This window comes from Pinus tabuliformis, chromosome 3_2, assembly GCF_031772625.1.
Source record: "Pinus tabuliformis cultivar Carrire ecotype Pingquan chromosome 3_2, CPIR1, whole genome shotgun sequence".
Taxonomy (NCBI): domain Eukaryota; kingdom Viridiplantae; phylum Streptophyta; class Pinopsida; order Pinales; family Pinaceae; genus Pinus; species Pinus tabuliformis.
This window is the reverse complement of record NC_142302.1, coordinates 915185121-915197956: the sequence shown is the minus strand read 5'-3', so window position 1 is coordinate 915197956 and position 12836 is coordinate 915185121.

Genomic DNA, 12836 nt, shown 5'->3' with positions numbered 1-12836 from the left:
TCTTAAAAAATCAAGACTTTGGTTTTAACCTTTTCTTCCTTTTAATTAAAATGCGTCTTAAGAATTATATTTATATTTACAATAATGTATACAAAATTATTATTACACTGGCCTAAGCAATGTGAGTTCGAACTAGTGTAATCTTAACTCAATTTTCTCGCTCATGTAACACTAAATAGTTGCATGGATCCTTCATCAATGTAAGCATTTGTTGTTTGTAGTACATGATTGTGATTGTTGATTGATTATAAACATAATGGTTGAGATGGTCCTTTTAAATAATCATTTTTGAAATCACTTTTATTATTTATAATACTAAAAAATATTCTGAAGATAATAAACTAATATTTATTATTAATTAAGATTAAATTAAATAGTATTTTCAAATATTATTTATATTTTACAGTTAAATTGTTTATTATAATGTGGTTCAAATGTTTTGATTTATCCATTAGAAATATATAATTTTAAAAGATCTATATTATGTAAATTGAAAAAATATAAATTGTTTGAAATATATTTTTGGTATTTTATTGTTGGGTTGATCCACCAGGAGTTTAAACCTTGAAACCCATGATTTACATGACACTTCATAACACAACAATGATGAATGAAATTTCCCCAAAAAATTATCCATATTAACTCTAGATCTATCAAGCGCTGAGAGGGATCAAATCTCTCGAGGTGCAGAACTATTTTTTGAGTGCAAAACTTGAGGAAAGGTTTGCACCTCGAGAGATTTGATCCCTCTCAAAACTTGATAGATCCAGAGTTAACATGGATCTAGGCTAGTTGCAATTGTGTGTGGTGAAGGAAAATCTATCGAACATATGATTAATTTTATCAATAATATGTAAATACATCTAATATTATTATAATAATTTTAAGTATGATAAATATGTCGAAGATTTATCTAGTCATTTTAATTTTAAATTTTCTTAGTTACCTCAGTTTGTTGAGATGATAAATATTGTTAATAAATTTAATGATGAAAATTTATGAAATGAAAATTTTGAATGCAAAGTGACAATGTAATAGTGTTGAATGATGGAAAATGTGAATAATAAGAATCAATTCAATTACAAATAGTCTTCATCATGGTCAATCCCAAACTGTTTTCTTCTACTATTCTTATTGTCTCCCTTGTTAGTTCGGTCATATTTCCATATCGACTATATCAAAAGGACAATTGAAATTGTAGACCATTTAAATATGTAGTTTGAGTTGTTATAGTAAACATCATACATTGTCTCTCTTGCACTCGAATATTAATAATTGAATTAGAAAACAACATCTACACTTAATTCAATGCATCTAATGCAAGTAATAAAATAGGATTACAAATCAACATCTACACTCAAATTAGTGCATCTAGTGCAAGTAAGCAAAAAGGATTAGAAACCAACATCTACACTGAAATGAATGCATCTAGTACAAGCAATAAAATAGGATTATAAATCACCATCTACACTAAAATCAATGCATTTAGTGCAAGCAAACAAATAGGACTAGAAATCATCTACTTTGAAATCAATGCATCAAGTGCAAGCAATCAAATATATTTAGTAATCAACATCTACATTGAAATTAATGCATCTAGTGTAAGTAATCAAATGAGATTACAAAACATCATCTACACTGAAATCAATGCATCGAATGCAATTAATCAAATAGGATTAGAAATCAACATCTACACTCAAATCAATGCATCTAGTGCAAGTAAGTAAATATGATTAGAAACCAACATCGATACTAAAATCAATGCATCTAGTGCAAGCAATCAAATAAGATTAGAAATCACCATCTACACTAAAAAAATGCTTCTAGTGCAAGCAATCAAACATAATTAGAAATCAACATCTACATTGAAATCAATGCATCTAGTGCAAGTAATCAAATAGGATTAGAAATCACCATATACATTAAAATGAATGCATTTAGTGCAAGTAATCAAGTATCATTAGAAATAAACGTCTACAATAAAATCAATGCATCTAGTGCAAGAAATCTTCTTCCATCCCCCCCCCCCGCATCTATATCTATATTTCCCTCCATCTCTCCTTGGTCTCTCTATCTCACCCCCCCAAACACACATGCTCTCTCACTCCATATCTATCAATATCTTTGTCCCTCCTTTTGATGAAAATGCATCTTAAGAATTATATTTGTACTTACAATATTGTATACAAAATTATTATTACACTGGCATAAGCAATGGGAGTTTGAACTAGTGTAATCTTAAGTCAAGTTTATAGGTCATGTAACATTAAATAGTTCCATAGAATCCTCCATCAATGTTAGCATTTGTTGTTAGTGTTACATGATTGTGACTGTGAATTGATTATAAACCTAATGGTTGAGATGGTCCTTTTCAATAATAATTTTGAAATCACTTTTATTATTTATAATACTATTTTATTATAGTACTAAAAAATATTCTTAAAATAATAATTTAATATTTATTATTAATGAAAAATAAATTAAATAGTATTTTCAAAGATGATCTATATTTTATAGTTAAATTTTTTATTATAATGAGGTTCAAATGTTTTTATTTATCCATTAGAACTATATAATTTAAAATATATGTTGAAATATGGCAACAAGAATATTCCAATTTAATTTGTCCTTGAATTAAATTGTGAATTAAAATCGAATTTAGTCTTAACAACTACTTGGAAATGATTAATTAATTTATTTTAAATTAATTAGTTGGAGAAATTCAAGTTAGAAGTCTATCTGAAGTCATGCAAGAGTTATCCCTTAAATTAAGGAGATAATATTGAGTTATATTTGAGTTATAATTAGTTAACTCAGTTTACTGAGTTAAATCCAGTGAAATTAGTTCTAAACTATTTGAGGAACTAATAGTGAGTTAACAGTCAGTTGATGCATTAATGCACTCAACTAGTGATACTCCAGTTAACTAAAGATTCCCTCATCACAAACTCATGCATCTCTATTCTGAGAAAGACCCAGTTGAGATTAATGTCAAGGACAATGTACTATCAGTTTCATGTGTTTTCTCATGGAGAAAACTCATGCATGCAGTCAAGGATTTAATCCTTGAGGATTGCGCAGTTTTGGAAAGAGTTTTTCCACTTGGTAACAGGAGAATCATCCATAAGGAACAACGCAAGGAAATAGGAGCTTGGAGGGTAGAGAGGAAGGCTGGAGAGAAGCCAAGATTGCCTGTGAGCATCTATGAGGATTGTACTGAGAGCTGGCTAGTTGTTAGAGCTAAGGCTTTGTATAATTCCTATGTATTTCCACCATATATGATAATACAATAGTGTAGGGTTTTTCGCTGAGGCTTTCCCCAAAGTATTTTCATGTGTATTGTGCCATTGATTCTTCTTCTTCTAGTTATATTGTTCAGCTCGATCTTTAATCTTCCGCAAATTGATAGTAGAAGTAGGTTATATTATTCTTCTTTGATTTATATTGCATTATCGGGTTAACCTACCATAATATTTTCTACAACATATATATATATATATATATATATATATATATATATATATATATATATATATATATATATATATATATATATATATATATATATATATATATATATATATATATATATATATATATATATATATGATTTTTTTTAAATATATTTTTTATTTTTTTCTTGTTGGTTTGATCCACCATGAATTTCATCCTTGAATCCCATGATTTACATGATGCTTCATAACACAATAATGATGAATTAAAATTCCCCAAAACATGATTTAATATTTTTTGGTTAACATATATCATGTGATATATGGTAATAATTAAAAACAAAAGGTTTACCCTTTTCTTTCAGGAGAGTTATGTAAAGAATTTTAGCCAAAATATATTAACATATATTTATGAGACAAATGAGCTATATTAATGTCACTTGTTTTTTCAGTTCTACATGTTGTGTAGGGCTCATTGTATATATTCCTTGATTAGGTAGAGATGCTACTGGGATTAGGTTAATATGATGTTGAATATCCTACTTTGGTGGAGGACCATTCAGTCTCTTTGTTGTCTGATACTTCACTGAAGTATTTATGCGTTGCCTCCAACCTCTGGTGGCTTCGCTCAATTAAGCGCTCTGGCACACCGAGCTTCCCAATGGGTTTCTCAACACTCCAACTCTGCCCACGCATTCACTTTACGTTGTGGACTGCCTTCTTGGGAAATTCTCAGCGTCCAAGCCTCTCTGCGCTTCTGCAGCTTCCTCTGTCTCCGCGCTACCTGCTTATGCCTCTTAATCGTGCTCTTAGACTCAGCCAACATCAACAACCGTAACAACCTTCTGTTCATGGATTTTTAAGCCAAATCGGTGTTTCCTATCTATCTCCCCTCTCGGGCTCCCTGTCTTCAAGCCGCTGTCCCCTCATTTTCATCCTCTGAGCGTTAGCAATCATTGCTAAATGCTTCCTGGGATGGATGCCACCTATTTGGTAACGGACAAGGAAATCAGCGCTTAAAATTCCTCTAAGTAGTCGTTTTCTGTTTACACAGAAAAACGCTGCCAAACACGGGAAAATCCGCAGAACACTATTCATCCCAGACTTGAAATAACTTTATTTTCCTATCGGGTCCACCCATAGGTAGCTATCGTAAGTCACAATTGGTCTGCTCCTTTGTATTTCGTTAAATAATGAAATATGCGTGAATACATTGAAAAATGGCATTTGGTGGATCTCAAGATCCATACAATATGGTTTATAGTATTATCGAGTCCGCACATTTGTCAAAAATCGTAATGTCGCACAGTCTAAAGGCCCAATGCTCCCTTTTGGATTTGCTCAAATTCGATCTCCGATCTCCAATCGCTTCAATCGGCGCTATCGCATCTTGGCATATCATCAGTTCCATGGCCTGTAGCCCTTAAGCTTCCCCGATCGCTGATCAACGATCAGATCTTGACCGTTGCTTCCCTTTGCCGATCTGATGGCTGTAATGCACTCATCGAAATCAACCCATCGCACATCTTAAGGCCTTGGGGCATTGGTCCTTCTCCGATGGATCTGTGCGATGCGATAAAGTGGCAATCGTGTATCACAATCGCTGATGACCCAAGGTCCTTCCCTTTGAAATAATTGTGATGCGATATTTAACGATGATCGCTCAAACAGGGCCATGTGGCCCAATCCCGACCTGCCATGGGTCAGCTGTGGATTGGCCCATGAGCCTATACTAAAAAAATCAAAATTTTCAATATAGTTCAAAATTTAATGAAATTGCCTCTTTTTCTAAGGACATTGGGCAATTTTCATTTTACAATAACTCCATCCGGAGTCTGTTTTCTCCCATTCAAGTTGTGTTGGATTTAGAATGAGGAGATCTCTACAATGAGACTATTTCTGAGAGTAGCCTATGATTTTGATTTTCCTCTGATTTACAAAGGATTTGTGCCATTTGGCACCTTTTACCTCTCAAATGAAGTCTTTTAGACTTAGAGGTTTATCCAGGATCCATTTTTGGATCACGCATTCCCACTAAAAGAACTTTTGGTCCTCAAAAGACTGATATACTAATCTGAGCAGCAAATGAGAGTGACTCACCCTCTTCTTTTAGCCTCTCTACACTTGCCTTTGCATAGTGCCTTTGAACCAAAGTTTCTGACCACTTCCCTTCTCTGGATGGGCTGGTCTTCTTGGGAAGAATTGTCTTCCTCCTTGCCTTCCTGCAGAACTTCTATTGAAATGGTCATAGAAGGTAGTTTGAGCTTCTTTGCCTTGATCATTGATCCAAGGTGGCCCAACAAATGTGAAGTACATTGCTCCACAAAACTTTCATTTGTACCTGTTTGACTGGCTGCTAACAACAACTGTTAACAACAACAGGCATACATACAACAACTGGATGGACTAACTCCTGCTTCAACAAAAGAACCAAGTTTCACATCTTGTGAACACCTCCATGTCTTACATCTGCATACAAATGATGGAATAGATAACAAGCCCACAAAACATGCCTTTAAAGCAAATGACCCTTCAAGTCAAGCATGAAATAAAGACCATTAAGATTCTTTTGAAAAGATGAAACAATTTCATCACTATCTCCACCAAACCAACTTTACATGCATGTTTACAACAAAGCAATCAACCCTTGAAGTCAATCACACACACATGTTCCCAAAACAAGGAAACATCAATATCCCTGTGTTCATGTATCTCATGCTCATGCATGCATTTCATCCTTCAACTTTCGCTTAAGTACACTGTACTTTCAAAGTTGAAATGAACATAATGTTGCAACAACAAAGTGAGCCTCCTACTCAAATTTTTCCATTCTCCATTTTGGTATAAACCTGCAACTTGCATCCCATCAACAAAGAAATGCAAACATATGCATTAATAGACATGCAATCTTTAATTGGATAAGAACTCTAACCATTTCTTACCAATCGATTTCAAAGGTCCTTCCTTTGTCTGCACATCAGCATCAATATGTGAATCATTCTGAGACACATCAGTCATGGAATCTTCCTTTCCATTTCTGCCATCTTCTCTTTTCACCTTCTCCCTCAGCTTTAGTGGAAGCATTGCTAGATTCAGAGTCCAACACCTTTCAGCAAGATGCCCTTGCTTATGGCAGTAAGTGCAACACATGTGCATCCTCTTGACATCATGATTTGCCTCGTCTAATGGACCTTTGGATGCTTGCTTCCTTTCCTTCAAAAGTTTCCTGTATGTGGCCATTCTCTTCCAACATCTAGAAACATGATTTTTATCCAAACCACAAAAGGAACAAGCAACTCTTTTTCCATATCTATATGGAAATTTATCATGCTTTGGAAAATCAAAAGGACTATGGTTATAACCATATTTATACCTGCCTCTTTCACCTTTATTTCCTTCATGAGGAGGTGAAGCAAAAGAAGAAGTGTCTCCCTTTGGAACACCATCAAACTCTTCAAGGCTGTTAGAGTCTCCCCAACTCTCTGGTCCAAGTGTGTGCTTCTGAACACCTGCATCCTACAATTGATGTTTCAAGCTATTGTATTCCTCTTGGATACAACCTTCACACTTTTGAGGTAGAGGACATGAAATGAAACTCCTTCTTGGGACTATTTCAATGGCTTTCATGGCAGCTTTGGAACTCTCTCCATAAGACTGTCCATAGCCAAGACCCAAATACTTAGGCCTTTCCTCAACCATGATTGGTTCAATGAAACCTTGTGCATGCTTTCCCAAGCCCTTTCCTTCATAGCCCATTTTGGACATTAGCTTGGAACCTATGCCTCTAGTATGTTTTTCAAAAGAACCAATACAAGCATTCTCAGAAGAATTTGAAGACAAACTGGAATGGCTTACCTCTTCTTCAAGCTGAGACTTGACTAAGGCTTCTTTGGAAACAAAGAGCTGTGACTCCAACTCATGCATCCTTTTGAGGTTCATATTTGCAATATGAAGTTGCCTCTCCATTTCCTGCAGTCTGTTAGCAAGCAATTGCTTCTCTTCCTTCATGGAATTCAGTTGCTTTGTAAGTATGCTGCTCTTCCTTCCATCCTCATACATTTTTCTCACCATATCCATCATGGTGGACAATTCCTGCTTCATGTCTTCATCAAAGAGTCTTGTGAAGAGAGTAGAATTTGAGGACCCACTTGTAGAACTTGTCATTATGACAATGAACAAAAAACTTCAACAAGATAAATAAGTGCTTATTTAAGAAACCTCTTGCAACAAACCTCTTGTGCTTTGGATTTCCTTGAGGTCCTTTGGGATAGAAGAATGTATTCAGCTCTTCTCCTTCTTGTCCTTCCTGGACTGAGTTGTCAAGAGCTTTCCCTTCACCTCTGCAAACTCAGAAAATAGTCAGTCTACAAAACAAGCATACAATCAGCCTCTTGCTGTTCAAACACCTTTCAGACAAGCAGTCTTTGCTCTGTCAATCAAGCATTCCGATATAACCTTCTTAAAGGTGTGGTTAATCAATCTTAAGCTCTGATACCACCTGATCTGAAAATGGGGCACTTAGGCTTCTTGTCTCACTTACAAGAACCTCTCCCACTTCCAAAGCTTGAATATTCCCAAGTCTTTAATGATTAAGCAATGTGGAATTAAGAAATGCTTGAAAATATAGGTATATGCTTGTATTTATTGTTGGTTGTTTATGTGCTTTAAAATCTGTTGTGTATGTTGATATTTAAATGTGTTTGAACATATATATAAATGCATATAACAGTGAATAATGCAACAAAGAAACAAACACATAAGACAACAATGTAACATGGAGTTCACCCTGATATCTTGGGCTATGTCTCCTTGAGCTCTAATCAACTCGATTAGGCTCTTTGGGATTATGGATGAATTCATTTACAAGTCCTTGAATCAACTCCATATGGTTTACAAATGAACCAATGGGCTCAGAATACCATCTTACCCCTGGCTGTCCTTTAGCTGCAAACAGATCTAGGCTTATCTGGACTAATTCTTTCAGTCAGTGCTTTGAGCTCCTTTGAGCTTCTGGCTTCTCTGACTCCCTCAAAATAATTTTCTGTCTCTGGACTCCTTCTTCTGTCTTCAACTCAAACAACACCAGCAACAGCTCGATCATTCGGTCTCTTTGTTGTCTGATACTTCACTGAAGTATTTATGCGTTGCCTCCAACCTCTGGTAGCTTCGCTCTATTAAGCGCTCTTGCACACCGAGCTTCCCAATGGGTTCCTCAATGCTCCAACTCTGCCCACGCATTCACTTTACACTGTGGACTGCCCTCTTGGGAAATTCTCAGCGTCCAAGCCTCTCTGCGCTTCTGCAACTTCCTCTGTCTCCACGCTGCCTACTTATGCCTCTTAATCGCGCTCTTAGACTCAGCCAACATCAACAACCGCAACAACCTTCTGTTCATGGCTTCTTAAGCCAAATCGGCGTTGCCTGTCTATCTCCCCTCTCGGGCTCCCTGTCTTCAACCCACTATCCCCTCATTTTCCTCCTTTGAGCGTTAGCAATCATTGCTAAACGCTTCCCGAGATGGATGCCACCTATTTGGTAACAGACAGGGCAATCGGTGCTTAAAATTCCTCTGAGCAGTCGTTTTCTGTTTACACAGAGAAACACTGCCAAACACGGGAAAATCTGCAGAACACTGTTCATCCTGGACTTGAAATATTCATAACTGTGCTTTATTTTCCTATCGGAACTACCCGTAGGTCACTATTGTAAGTCACAATTGGCCTGCCCCTTTGTATTTCGTTAAATAATGAAATATGTGTGAATACATTGAAAAATGGCATTTGGGGGATCTCAAGATCCATACAATATGGTTTATAGTATTATCGGGTCCGCACATTCGTCGCAAATCGCAATGTCACATGGTCTAAAGGCCCAATGCTCCCTTTTGGCTTTGCTCCAATCCGATCTCCGATCGCTCCGATCGGTGCTATCGCATCTCGGCGTATCGACCCATCGGCATATCGTCGGTTCCATGGCCCGTAGCCCTTAAGCTTCCCCGATCGCCGATCAGCGATCAAATCTTGACCGTTGCTTCCCTTTACCGATCTGACGGCTATAATGCACTCATCACAATCAGCCCATCGCACATCTTAAGGCCTCGGGGCACTGGTCCTTCTCCCATGGATCTGTGTGATGCGATAAAGTGGCAATCACTTATCGCAATCACTGATGACCCAAGGCCCTTCCCTTTGAAATAATTGTGATGTGATATTTAATGATGATCGCTCAAACATGGCCACATGGCCCAATCCTGGCCTACCATGGGTCAGCTCTGGATTGGCCCATGAGCCTATACTAAAAAAATCAAAATTTTCAGTATAGTTCAAAATTTAATGAAATTGCCTCCTTTTCTAAGGACATTGGGCAATTTTCATTTTACAATAACTCCTTCATCCGGAGTCTGTTTTCACCCATTCAAGTTGTGTTGGATTCAAAATGAGGAGATCTCTGCAATGAGACTATTTCTGAGAGCAGCCTGCGATTTTGATTTTCCTCTGATTTACAAAGGATTTGTGCCATTTGGCACCTTTTACCTCTCGCATGAAGTCTTTTAGACTTAGAGGTTTATCCAGGATCCATTTTTGGATCATATATGGTAATAATTAAAAACAAAAGGTTTACCCTTTTCTTTCATGAGAATTATGTAAAGAATTTTAGCCAAAATATATTAACATATATTTATGAGACAAATGAGCTATATTAATGTCACTTGTTTTTTGAGCTCTACATGTTGTGTAGGGCTCATTGTATATATTCCTTGATTAGGTAGAGATGCTACTAGGATTAGGTTGATATGATGTTGAATATCCTACTTTGGTGGAGGACCATTAGGTAACTCATTTGGTATAGCATTAGCATATTCTTCTGTTACCTTTGCAGCTTTAGTAGGTATTAGTATGTCTTTTTATTATTTTCTTTCCATCATTGACGTGTAGAAGAATCTTGTTACCTTCAGTTAACAAATTTTCTAAATTAGATAACATATTTTGAGGTTTCCCTTCATCCTGAAGGGGTGGTAAGATGCCTTTAGATCCATCCTTCCAAAATGTAAATGTATTCTACTCGCCATCACGCATCAATTTTTTTATCATAATTCCATGGACTCCCCAACATGTGGCATGCATCCATTGGAATCAAATCACACCATATTTCATCTTTGTACTCAGCCTTTCCTATAGAAAACTTGATCAAACACCTTTTTTCAACACTCTCTTCATTCCCCTTTTTAAACCATACAATTAGGTATGCATGGGTATGTTTATCACTATGTAGGTTAACTTTATCTACCATCTCTATGGAAACCATATTCTAACTACTACTACTATAAAAAATAATTTGACATACCTTTCCCCTCTAAATGCAACTATTTTGAAAGATATTTGTGAGAAGTCAAGAATATTTCTTGTTGCTACTCCATGTTTGCTCATTTTTTGGAATCACAATTTCTCTCCTCATGATGACATTTTCCTCCAAATCTAGGGGGATAATCCATCCTTTTCATGCAAGCCCACATTCAACTCAACAAGGGAAATTTTACAAGTTCACTGAAAACATCAAAATATTAATATGTGCACTCGAATTTATGGATATTGTTTATATTTTTCCTTAATGTGATTATGAGCCAAAATTTCCTTTTATAAGGATCTAGGGGATCCATCCCCTTTGTACTCCTATGCATACACACTATTTTAACCAATGTTTAAATGGTGCAACTACCTTTGGCATGCTAAAACACATATGCTTACCTTTCCTTCACATCTCTATTCACATGACAAATTATTCTTATGTTCCATCCAAATGACTACTTGAAACATAGCCCTCATATTTCACTCTTTTTAATCTAGCAAGATCAATGAACTTAATTTGTATCCTGACTAACACTTATTATTTTGGTCATCATGATCATTTATGTACAACTCCTACACCTACAAAAGAGTTTATAAACTCTACAATTTTAAGCTTCTTCCTCTTATTAGGGATAATCAATATCCCATCCAATCAATTCTTCTAATGGAAATTAAAATAATTCTCATAGCCTTATCACATACATAACAAAAAGTAGTTCAGCTTTGAGTGCTTTTACTATTGCTCCAATGAAAATCATGACATGCGTAGACTTTTCACTTCTTCTACAAAACCTACCATGTACATGACATTATCTTTCACTTAGAAAGTACATTCTTGCACCTTCCATATCCAAGGATATTATCTTCTTAAAGAGGTATGATTCTTAAAATAGCGTTACTATACAACATAATTATATTTCAATTATAGCCAACTATACTTCCTTATCCATCCTTACACCATATCTCATGCCATTGACCATGTATCGATTCTATTAATTAGAAAAGGTACTCAAGGTTACCTTTAGGTATGGATTTATTAAAATAGGTTTAGTATACAACATAATTGGATTTCAATTATATCAAGATCTACTTTCATCTGCGCCCATACAACAAGAGTCATGCCAACGACCATGCATCCACTCTATGCGTTAGAAAAAGTACTCAAGGTTACCTTTAGGTATCCATTTCATATATTTAAATTTACATATGAACACCCAAATTCATTACCTCATACATACATTTTCATTAATATTTATGCTAGTTTAATTTGTAGCATTTTAGCTGGCTACTTATCCATTCAAAAATATTTAAGATATGTTTCCAATTTATGTCTCTCCATGTCATGGAGTCCTCCATTGCACTCTTGTTTCATGGGTTTCATGTCAAACATGGCCTCCTTGTTATACAGGAAAAGGACCTCTTCATCAACTAAGAGGACAAAGACATGATGACTGAGGACTGACCAAGTTCATAGGCCTAGTTGTCAATCTAATGTTGTCTAGACACTATCAACCTCCTTTATAAAGCTTCTCAGCAAGCCTAAGGGTGCGTTAGTGCCTAGGATAACTCTACTTGCTACCTCGGGAATAGCATTAGTGACCCTACATCAGTTTCTATGGGTCAAAGGAGCGAATTAACTAAGAAAATATCCCTAGATTCTCTTCTATGTCAGCTCATAAAAGAAGGGAAACATCAGAAGTCGTCCTGTTTGGGGGAATTACTAATTCCTAATGGAGTATGCAAATGGGAAAGAGCACTAAAGCATGGAAACATCACTGCTTTTGCCTAAGGGAACTCACGACGGACTTGGCAAACCTAACCCTACATGCTATATATGCAAGGTTTGGGGCATTGTGAAAGAGGTCAAACAATTTGAAAGGATTGCCTATTTGACTATCGAGAAGAGTCTCAGACTAAGGCATCAGAAGAGGTTACGAAGGGTGATTCGTTAATGAAAAAGGTATTATAGACTTTATGTGAAGTTTTCTTATGTTACTTAGTGCAATGGATCGAAAAGATTGCGAATAACATAAACACA